This window comes from Sinohyriopsis cumingii, chromosome 4 (genome assembly GCF_028554795.1).
Source record: "Sinohyriopsis cumingii isolate HCF-2022 chromosome 4, ASM2855479v2, whole genome shotgun sequence".
NCBI lineage: Eukaryota > Metazoa > Mollusca > Bivalvia > Unionida > Unionidae > Sinohyriopsis > Sinohyriopsis cumingii.
Window position 1 is genome coordinate 49844758 of NC_142964.1, and position 12854 is coordinate 49857611.

A 12854-nucleotide genomic window follows, 5' to 3' on the forward strand; every position below is an offset into this window, starting at 1 on the left:
CCTTTACCAATATTTCAGTCATATCGCTACGATGTCTGACGAGTGGCAATTTTTAGTGATGTCTAGCACTGTGGCATCATGCCGCAGACACGTAAAATGATGTCCCACCCATTCACATTATCCAGATAATAACACTAACCTCAATGCTGAGCGTCTGGCGAGACAATTGTTAAAACCATTTTTATAAGTCTTTGGTATGACATTGCCGGGGTTTGAACCCGTGACCACCCGCATCAGAGGCGGAAGCTCTAGCCACTTGGCTACCGGAGCGGTGTCAGTTTATAGTGATGTCTAGCACTGGGGCATCATGCCGTAGACATGTTGCATGATGTCCCACCCAGTCACATTATCTTGACACCAGGCCGACCAGTCCTAACACTGACCTCTTAATGTTGAGCGCCTGGCGAAACAGCTGTTAGAGCCATTTTTATAAGTCTTTGGTATGACTTGACCGGGGTTCGAACCCGCGACCACCCGCACCCAAGGCGGACGCTCTAACCACTAGGCCACCGGAGCGGTTAACAGAGAGTGAACCTGAATACGATTTGACATAAATAAGCCCATCTCTAAATATGAGCACATCATCAAGTACAAATAATGCATATGTACATAAGCAGCACAGCACACATGGATGACAACAATTTTACCATAAAGACCTAGGTCACTAATGGTTTCCTAACGTAAACCAAAGAAGAAAGGCAAAAAGTGTGCGTGCATTCGTGCGTGTGTGTGTGTGTGTGTTGGATTTTTAACGTAGCTTGAACAATTTTTAGTCATATAGCTTCGATGTCTGCAATGTGACAGTTTATGGTGATGTCTAGCACTGGGGCATTATGCCTCAGACATGTAGCATCATGCCCCACCTAGTCACATTACTCTGACACCAGGTCGACCAGTCCTGAGTAGTGGGGACGAATTAAAACGCAGCACCGATCAGGCGAGGTGATGATTGAACTGCTGGGGAAGCAGAGTAATCAAGAGGGCCAAGCAACCACCACAGGCTACAATGGTTAAATACAGATTTTGTTTACATATAAAATCATTGTTAAGTGGATTAATATGTGAATTACTTAGTAAAGTAATGTGAACACTTCGATAATTGATATGCTAATAAGAACACAAATGAGAGTAAAACAGTGAAGTCTGCATTCATACACATTTCAACCAGAAACCAATTCGGTAGTGTGAATATACAGAATTTTAGTAGAATCAAAACAATTAAAGAGGGTGAATATACATCATTTAAGTAGGCTAATAACAATTAGGGAGGGTGAATAAACATAATTTAAGTAGAATTTTAACAATTAAGAAAGGTGAATAGACATAATTTAGGTATGATTTTAACAATTAAGGAGGGTGAATATACATCATTTAAGTAGGCTAATAACACTTAGGGAGTATGAATACACAGTATTTAAGTAGAATTGTAACAACTAAGGAGAGTGAATATACATTATTTAAGTAGAATTTTAACAATTAAGAAAGGTGAATATACATAATTTAAGTATGATCTGAACAATTAAGGAGGTCGAATAGACGCCATTTAAATAGAATTTTAACAATTAAGGAGGAGATTGAATAGACACCATTTAAGTAGAATCATAACAGAAGGACTTAGAGAGTCACGAACAGAGATGTAAATGAGTACAGATATCGCCACATTAGCAGCTAAAATTTGTATGAAATTTGCAATGGCATTAAGCCAAATCTAAGACAGATCGGTAGAAATATTCCTCTTAGTTATATGAAACCTAAGACTTACGACGAGACCTGCACTCGAAAGAGAGCAGGTTTATCTTGTAATTTTTTTCCGCAGAGCAAGGACTATATAAAAATGAAATCGTCTTCTCTTTCAGTTAAAGCTGATAGTAGCACAAATGGTATTGTAATCCGGAATTTGAAACCACGAACATGAACATAAACATCTTTATCGGCTGCGTGTAAATCATTTCCGAAACCTCTTCAAAGTCTAGTTGGTAAGAGGCATACACTATGCCGTACCGGAAATAGTAATGTTTGTGTATAGTAAACCCTTTTTCAGTAAATTAGAACCTAATATACATCAAACTTCTGCACTTCATGTTTTATTTTCTGGCGGTGCATTGTGTTAGTGGCCAAGGTTAAACCAAACGTATTATATAAAACAACTTGCTCTTGAAATAGTACACAGTACCAATCCTGACTACACCAAATTTGCGAACATAGTTTCAAATGAAAAATACCGTATACCTCAAACAGACACCGACATTTTGTCAATTACATCACTGGAGATCATAACACATTATAGTTATTCACATGTCAACATTTTCATGCAGGAATCGTTGTTCACGCTCTGCAAAATATCCAGAACTATTTGTGTATATTTGTCTTTATACTTTGTATTCTCCATCCTTTATTAACACTTGCTAATATTTTTTTTCATTCTAATTAATCCTTTTATGAATTTTCACTATCAGCTCCGATATTTTTTAATTGACATTGGGAGAGTTTCTGGGAAGGACTAATTTCTTGTGCTTTGAAAAGACTTTTACTCTATTGCATCCGATGGTTCAGATTTTCGCCACCCACAAAAACGTATATAAACACAATTAATACTATATTTTTAGTCTAAGAAATAATACCTATTCCAGCTTTTGGTCAAATTAATCAGAAGCGACCCAGCTGAAGTACTGTATCGAGAACATGTCGAACTTTGGGAAAATAGAAGGAAAACAACTTACACAAATAAATTAAAAAAAGACTCGAACTGTTAAGATGAACATCCGGTTTAAAAAAATCGTGTATGGTGTAAAAAAGAAAGAATTAGATGATGATAAATATCATATTATTATGCTGTCAACAGTAAAAGTAGAAGTAGTAGAAAAAATGAACATAAATAAATAAATAAATAAATAAATAAATAAATTTGCAATTCTTGGGGCAGTCCTGTTATGAACTTGAATATGGCTATAATTCAGTGTGATGTCTAGCAATATGATTGATTTGTATGTCTAGCAATATGATTGATTTGTATGTCTAGCAATATGATTGATTTGTATGTCTAGCAATATGATTGATTTGTATGTCTAGCAATATGATTGATTTGTATGTCTAGCAATATGATTGATTTGTATGTCTAGCAATATGATTGATTTGTATGTCTAGCAATATGATTGATTTGTATGTCTAGCAATATGATTGATTTGTATGTTTAAACCTGTATAGACAGAGAGAGAGAAATGAAGAATAATTTGAGCCCGCCCACCAACCCCGCTTTTTGCCACATTCTCATAGAATTATGTGTAAAATATCTGCAAGCTGCATCGACGCATGGTTGGTTTACCTTAACAATGATGGCAGTGTGATGGTGTAATGTATACGGTGTATAGGAATATTATAATGTGAATAAAGAAGAAAAAAATCAAATTGGAGAGAGAGAGAGAGAGAGTGTGTGTGTGTGTGTGTGTGTGTGTGTGTGTGTCGCAGGCCCTGCATTCTTACATATACATTTTAACATAGTATCATCTAATGCGATTAAGATGAGTCAAATATTTCGAGTGAGTTATATAGCTGATTTATTTAGTTCTAATTACAATTTAATTATGTAACTTAGTAACTTTTAGTAGATTTCAATTGTGAAGACTTAATCGTAATCCCTCATGCAAACAATAGAAGCTGTCGCTTACAGTCTTCGAAAGGTTAGGGGAAAAATATCAGAGAATGTGAAAGCCTCGCTCGAAAGAAAGCTTTTAGCTGAAAAGTGTCATTTTGAGTTTGCGTTGTGCAAAGTCTGCACACACACACACACACACACACTCACACACACACACACACACACACACACACACACACACACACATCTTCCTCACATACATACCCAATTTATCGGAGCCTGAGACTCGAAGGCATGCGGGAAAAAGTGAAATGTTAGCGATCGGTAAAAGCGAGAGCTTCGGTACACTCCGTAAAACAGATGTCCTATCGCAACAGTAGTCTTAACATACGGCAGAAAAAAAGCCTGGCTTATAAAATATTATTTGTCTTTTCAAAGCTCTCTTGTCAGATTCAATTCATTATTCTTTTAAATAAGGTATGGTTATTTACCAGCGTCACAGTGTATTTTCCTTTCTTCGTTTCCTTCAAAATCTTTACATTTTTTTGAACTACACTACAATATCAATTTATATCATTCATTTACTTTTGTTTACTGCATGTACATTGCAATCGTCATACATTGGTGGGACATCTTTTAAGTTTAAATAGCCTTACTTGTTCTGAATTTAAATGCCTTTTTAAATGCTCCAGAGCAAATCTATTTTTAAACATCCGCAATCGGTGTAACGTAAAACATATTCCCTTAGCACAGAGCTGAGCTTGTCATATTTACATCAGATGGACTACACTTTCACGACGTTTGACAGGAAACTAGTGAGATGGTATCTTCTTGTCATCGCTTGTTACATATGCATGTGCCTGTGGCATGGTAATTAAGTTGATATAATATAATTTGAAATTTCCGGTACAGCCAACAAGAGGCGTGTCGTAATTTATGAGAATAATTTCAATGATGGCTCACTCGTCCTTGACTTCTATTGCATTTGAAGAGCTCGTTGCCATTGCCAAAGTCATTAGCCAATTTTAAAGAGTTTCTAAAAGACTTGCTTTGTGTCAAGGGATGAACCGTAAGGGCCTTATTGAATCGTTCTCTGATGCTCGCGCCTCAGATGCCATTTTATGTTTTTTTGACAGCACTAATTTAGTGGAGGATCCCTAAATTTAGAAATCGACCGAGTAGCCTGAGGGGTAGGCAGAAAAATCAGCCCCCTAACATGTCATTCAGAATCATAATAGGTATGGGGCTGATTTTTCGGCCTACATGTGGGACCGTGGCCGACTTCTTGATTTTAAAGAATTGAAAATATGGAAATGGGAAAGAAAAATAATACGAGAAGAGTGAAATATTATGAAATTCTTAGATCCTCATCTATTCCATGACATCTATTCCATGTCATCTATTCCATGTCATCTGTTCCATGTCATCTATTCCATGACATCTATTCCATGTCATCTGTTCAGCATAGACGTTCATAAATAATTAACGCTTTGATGGTCCATGTTTGTAAATGATAAGCATGACACACTATTAACACTGAAGCAAACATAAGCATTTTCTCGCGTTTTGGAGCTTAAACATTTTCCTTCGCATTGTGCAGCTTAAATAACTGTTTAAAAAAAATACGTTGCTTGTGAGAGAAAATGTTGAATGAATTAAATGCAGTGAAGAAAGGTCACGTGTGCAAAATACAAAATGAAGACGATATATTTTTGTGATTATTGCATACACAGTACAATTCTCGCATGCAAAATTAAATATATACTAAGTCTAAATACCAGATTTGTGCGGACTGGGAAGAAACATTATGATAACCGCCAAGTCTCTTTAAGGAAATCAAAATTTGGGTCGCATCTGTAAGAGACGCGGATTTTAAGAAAGAGCGTTCATAACAACGACTTACATCCTGGGAAAAGGAATCCCATAAACACATCTTACAGAAAGGTATGCTGTTAAATCAATTTTCATCGGATTTACAAAAATGCAGCTGAAAATATAAAAGCTATAAGCCTTGAGCAACTCTATCACTCTTGTTGTTTACGTTTCAGGAATATTAGCCCCCAAATCAATGATTACATTACTGAAAATGAGACGAATCACGTGGGTGGAGCCCCGGGTGGCCGAGTGGACTACATCGCTCACCGTTACGGATCATTGCCATTTCACCTCTGTCTGCGTGGGTTCGAGTTTCGGATTCGGCTGATGTTTTTTATGTGAGAAAACTTGCCAGTAGCTTCTCGTGGGTCGGTTGTTCTTTCTGGGGTTTTCCCGGGATTTTCCTCCACCATTTATACTGGCCGTCATGTATAGCCTATATTGTGCTGAAAATGGCGTTAAACACTACGACAACAACGAATCACTCGGTCACACGGAACCAGCAGACATTCTACGTGGCGCCGTAGCGGACAAAAGCTGTTCCAATCAGAACGTTGCCGTTTAAATTTTAACGTCGTATGTTCAGAATTCCAATTTCACGTGTTGTATAAAAAAATGTTTGTCCTTAAAGTTCCATTTTCTAGGTCGAGATTTTAGATTGTGTCACTTGAATCACACAGCGGTGGTTGAAATTTCAATGTCATACGTCGAGAATTCCTAATTTACGTATTGGTTCAAAGAGTTTATTTTGAAAATTCCATCTCATATGTTGAGTATTTATACTTCAGCTGTTGAATTACACAGCGCTGGTTGAAAATACGATGTCCAATGTCGAGTTTTTGGATTGTGTCTTTTGCATTACACGGCGTTGTTGAAATTTTAATGTCATAAGTTGGGAGTTTCAATTTAGCATATCGAATCACATTGATTGTGCTGAAAGATCTGTTTCGTATGTCGAGTTTTTAGATTGTATCTGTCGAATTACACAGCGGTGGTTGGACATTTTATTGTGCTTGTTAGAAGTTTTTTCATCCGACAATAACCTAATGCAGAGAAATGAGAATAATTTTACCCTAAAGATACAAATAAAAACAAACTAATGATTTTTGTAGAAAGTATGCATGTGAGATTTTGACTGCGGCAACCAGGTTCATTCTTTATACAAATGGTGGCTTTTATACTGAACCAACACTGCCACCAAACCCTGTTTTACATTCATTTTTGATAGCAAAGAGGTATTTTGAATATTTTCCTGTGACAAGGCGGCTAAAAGAATCAGTATGTGCCTTATGCGTGAATAAAGTTCACTAGTACTATAACAAATTAGCATATTTTTCATCACCCCTAAACCATATCAATTTTTAGATATTTACCCCTGTGGTAGACATACGTGAATACGTATGCCAAGTCGGCTGTTCATTTGCAGCCCAAGTTACGCATTTGATCTCCAGTGCTAGTCTAACTGTGACAGGCAGTCACCAAACAAGCCAACCCATTTCCAAGCCTAACTCAAAGTAAACGTAAACCACATTACAGATTTAGCTTCTGTGTGCATTTATAAATGCTAGGCTTATCATAATTAGGTTCATACCTTCTACCTTAAAAATTAGGGAGGTGTCAAAATACGAAACTATCCATTAGGATTTATGCCAAACAAGGGTCTCAGAAAATTTGTTGTTGTTATTTTGGGGTTTAACGCCATTTCTCAGGGCAGGATATGCAAAATATGGCGGCCAGAGTAAGGGTTGGAAGAATAACCCGGGAAAACTCCAGTAAGAACCACCGATCCACAGGAAATTATTGGCAGCTTTCTCACATACCCACATTGGCCCAGCCTATGACTAGAACCCAATGAGATCGCAGTGATCGATAAAGGCGAGCGCTTTAGACAATACGACCATCTGGGGAAAAGCCGAAGTGTAAAAAAAAACTAAGTGGCGCCTTAATTTTTGGGGATCTAGGTGTCATTGTTGATTAAGATTAAATATAATGAAAATGAAAACAAAGTGAAAAGCAAAATCGTATCTTGAAAGTAAAAAGGTAGTATTTATATTAATCAGGATTTAGACGACGAACACACATATAAACACAAATAGTTTGGTCCCGCAGCGTTTAAGCATTACTAAGTTCACTAAGTACTAAAATATTAACAATACAGGCTGACACACGTACTAAAATATTAACAATACAGGCTGACACACGTACTAAAATATTAACAATACAGGCTGACACACGTACTAGAATATTAATAATACAGGCTGACACACGTACTAAAATATTAACAATACAGGCTGACACACGTACTAAAATATTAATAATACAGGCTGACACACGTACTAGAATATTAATAATACAGGCTGACACACGTACTAAAATATTAACAATACAGACTGACACACGTACTAAAATATTAACAATACAGGCTGACACACGTACTAAAATATTAACAATACAGGCTGACACACGTACTAGAATATTAATAATACAGGCTGACACACGTACTAAAATATTAACAATACAGGCTGACACACGTACTAAAATATTAACAATACAGGCTGACACAACTATTTCGTTCAAGCACCGCTATATTTGTGAAATTTAAGTTTGCAGGGAAGAAGAATCATCAATGATATCTTTAAGGAAGCATATACATTGTTATCTTTTTCAAATGAATTTATAACGATGTAATTCGGAGATGAATTCAGCTTTATACCAAACAAATATCATCCCATAACTGAAAAATTTTTCAGATTTATTTACTTAGTGGCAAGACTGCTTCCACAAGGACATATAGTGAATTTTTACACAAGACCAATGTACCGTTCGCTCCCTTCTTATAAATCGAGGCCAACTACAAACTGCACAGACCAAGATCTGCCGTCGCAGTGTGCAGTTTGTTAGGATTAATCAGTAGTATGTGCAGTTTGGTAGGATTAATCAGTAGTACAAACAACAACGACCCTGATATGTAAGCGCATTATGCTTGGGTAAATTACAGTCATTGTAGGTTTGCAGTTTCACTCGACTTATAAGCAAAGTACAGACGGTACTGTACCAAAGAAGTGTTGATACTTACATAAAGCATCAGAAATGAAGCCAAGCTGTGTGTCTTAAATGAAACGATGAAATAGTATCATGTCAAGAACCAATTTTGTGACTACTGGTCCCTTGAAACAAATTGAAATATGTTCTGTTGACCGCTGTCTTTCAAAAAAGATGCTGTCTTAGAAATATAAAAACTTGTACAAACCATTATATATATATATATATATATATATATATATATATATATATATATATATATATATATATATATTTAGAGGAACTCAGCATTATAACCTCGAGTTTGTGCGTTATCTTTGCATGTATCACCACATAATTACTACCGCCAATGGGTGACATTTCCAATTATCATTCCTTGTCTGTCCTTTTATATTCTTTAGTGAAACTGTTCTCCCTTCATTCAAACTACTCAGCTTGGAAGGATTCAATGTCCACTAAGGTGGGTGTGGCAGCTTTGAATAATCTTCGCAATAGTGATCCGCTATGTGCTGATATGACCATGCCAAATTGCGCAGGCTGGAGCAAAATTACCGGTTTTCCTGACGTGGCCGTTTGTCCACACTGAAGTACCTGTAATTAGTTTGTATGATACAGTAATTTCAAGAAGTAGTTTTTTGGTCAGTTATCATCCAGTGAACCGGATATGTCCGTAGCCAAGAGATACCTGCTGCCTCTACGTGGTTATTAGTCCTTGTTATTTCTTTGTCATCTAAGTTTTAACAACGTTGGATGCCTTGTCAGCTCCAGATCGTTCACTCTGAAGTAACCTGTAGCCTTGAACTTTGACCTCCACCACCATTCCCAAAAGTAACACCCAATGATTTCCAAGAATATATATATTGTCTGGCCTTCGAAGTATACAAAATATTAAACATTGAATAATCTAATAAAAATGTTTAATCAGCTGAAAATAATAAAAGCAAGTTCTGTTGGTATGCGAAGCTTAAACCGACGTTATGTATCGGCCAAGAAATAATTCGTTAAGGCGAATTGATTCGTGTATCAGGTGTTCTAAACGGCATAAAACCTCTTTATGTATTTTGTCAACACGTATCCCATAAATATCGCTGTGAATCAACTTGCATGCGTACAAAAAGACCTGATGCCCACGGAATCCATTTCTAAAAAGGAACCTTTAAAGAATCAGGCATCAGACAAATACTTCAAAGAAGTTATTAGTTGTTGCAGTTATCCGTTTTGTACCCTAATTTGTCCAAAGTATTGACCTTTGTGGCTCTAAAGCAAAAAACTGAAAAGCATATATGACATCACAGGAAAAAAAAATTGTGTATAAAATCTGAGACCCTCAGATTTTCGAGCAGACGACACCACTTGAAGCTAAATTCCCTTTCGTCTAATGTACTGACGTTTTGTTGATTCAATCGATTCCTATAAAAATAACTCTTAAATCTTGTAAGTTACAGCGATTCTTCAGACAACGCCTGCTCGTTTAAACGAAAATAATTCGATTATGATTTGTTCGATAATTTCTTAAAACATCTCGTTTCTTTTATCATAAAAGTTTAGAAGAAATGAGAGGCATCCTCGGGATCTGCTATTATTTATGTCAGCCTGTTAACTACAGTCTAAGTCATTAAAAAATGGTGTAGGGTCACATTTCTTTCAAGAATTCCGTGTAAAGTCTTATCTTTTTTCCTTTTGTGTTTTACCGCTGCCTTCGTTTTGCTTCTCTGTAATCTTTGGGATGAAGGTTGTGAATGGCAGGTTGATTCATGTGAATATCTCCAGCAATTATAATGCATCAACGATACACGTTACACAATATTTAGCATGAGATTATGAACCCGTGCTCTTTCATTGCAGTCACAAATTGCAGTCAATAACCTTGTCAGTCTTTTAGAGGTCGATGTAAGTGTGATGCTGATTTCTTGTTCTCGAGAACGTTTTGAAATCTGGTTTAATGAAATTTTTCACTCCGTAATATATTTTATCTGACACTACATACTTAAACAAGTTTGACTGAATTATAGTATTTTCAATCGCAAATTGTTATACCAGACGAATACGTTAATCTCTTTAGTCAGTGTTGTTTCTTTTCTTGGTTGGTTTAATTCTCAACTAGCTTTTACAATTTAAATAATTTGCTACGCATTTTCGTACTGGTCCATCAAATCCATGATAATGAATACATGTAATTTACTGTATATAAAGACTACTTTTGGTATTGATCATTCTGTGTAGTTTCATGGTTACTTAGTTTTTATGTATATTCGACAATCTTCACTCACGGCGGTTGGCGTTTTACGGGTCAGTAATGACTCCTCATTAGTCCTGCGTTAGGCGGTTGCTACAATTTTCCATTCGCTTTTCCCATCACCTTGTCTGCGTCTAACGAGAGTATGGCTATAAAATGCAAAAGTTGGGATCGGAACAGTAGCACTGAATTAACGTTTATGTATACGACCACGATGAGGTACAGATGCTCAGTAATTGCATTTGTGGCGTTCCTTGATGCACGCGATGATATCTAATAACGAGGTTACTACGAGGTCAGCATGTACTTACGAAATGAGACAAGTTCCATACTTTCTCCTTAAACAATTTTACCGTTAGCAATTCTACCGCTAGTCCAAAACAGATTTTAGAATTTGTATACGTACTCCTTATCAGAGCCATGGGTTTGGATCCTTGTTACAGAGAGCATGGCATCGCAAATGATTTCATGATAATGCCAATTATACATTGGTAATAAAAAGTCTCAACCTATCTAACACCTGTTGAATATGAAACACAAAAATTGTTTACTGCATATTAAAGCGGAAGTCCCAGGTGCACAATTCCTATAAAGTTTATGTTATAGTCTAAACACTCCATACTATGGGTCTCTTATCCATACAAACCTGACCTACGATAGCAGAGCTTTCGAAAAAAAAGCTCCTGATTGCTTCCGGTCTTTACAAGATTTTATATTTAAACTTTTCACTGAAAGTGTATGGGCTTTAAATGTCTGTTATAATTGTATTAATACCTACAGGAAACATATAACGCCTATGCGATGAACCAAGATGTTATGCAATAGTAACAGGAAGACATTTTAGTTTTAATTTTTGGCATGACCATTGCAAAATTTAGACATAAAATAGTTTTGAATCAAAATCTCTGTTACTTTATTGAGACTGACAGACAAGAGATTACTGCATATATTATCGCAGGAAACCCTGCCACAATATCGTTAGAAGAAACAGGTAAGAAATCGCAAGATTGATTTTATTTTGTTATTATTATTATTATTATTATTATTAAGCTGAGGATAAATTTCGTGGCCTTTCAAGGCGAAATAAGCAGAGTGTGGGTAGTATGCCACTTCCTTGAGCATATTTGATACACATATAGACTATTTTTAGATTATTGTCTCTAAGTGCCCAGCTTACTTCAGTTAATCAAGACCGGAGTGGACGGACCTAAGTAATGATTGATTTGGATGGTTTGAAGACAGTAAAACACGGACCTAATCGAAGACAGTAAAACAGGAACCTAATGGAAGACAGTAAAACACGAGGCTTTCATTTTAATTTGCATAGATAGGGGATGGTTACATAAGTGCTCATTTAGATTAAATTTATAAAATGAGCCAAATGATGTTTATTTATTCCAAGCAATGGCGAGGAGAGGATTGAAATTATTCTAAAGGCTTGGCGTTTGAAATGAACATCAATGAAATATTTTAGTAATCACGTGACGACAAAACTGTAGCCGCATACTAGTGTGATGAAATGACTTATAAATGCTGTGTTTGATGTAATCACATAATGGTACAGTCCAATTACATGTATACATTCGGAATCCTCGTGCCCCATGCCTTCGCCTTACCTTCAATCACAATGATTATGATACGAGCATATTAACACAGTGATCACGTGAAAATGTATCCCAGTACATATTAGCGTACTAACGGAGGTGGGTGTGTTCAGAAGGGGCGCTAGCCCTGGGCACCAGAGGTCAGGGTGCGCCAAAAATCCTTTGGGCCTTCATCGTTGCCCCGGGAGCCATTTATCCTTAGTACACCACTACTAGTACATACATCACTACAACATATTAAGTACCTGATCTCATGGAAATTTGTATCCTAGTACACGCATCTCTTCAACATCCACAAAGGTCTCATCTCATGGAAAGCAATCTACGATGTCTACGATTCTTGTACCTTTTTAACTTTTAAAATGTGCTTTAACTTTTGTGGACTATTGTTATACATAATTTAGTTACTTTGCATTACTTAAATAATAATTGCTTGGAGATTCTGCAGAAGTATTTTCTTGACACTCACCCATCCAATATTATAACACTTAAAATAAAATGTTTT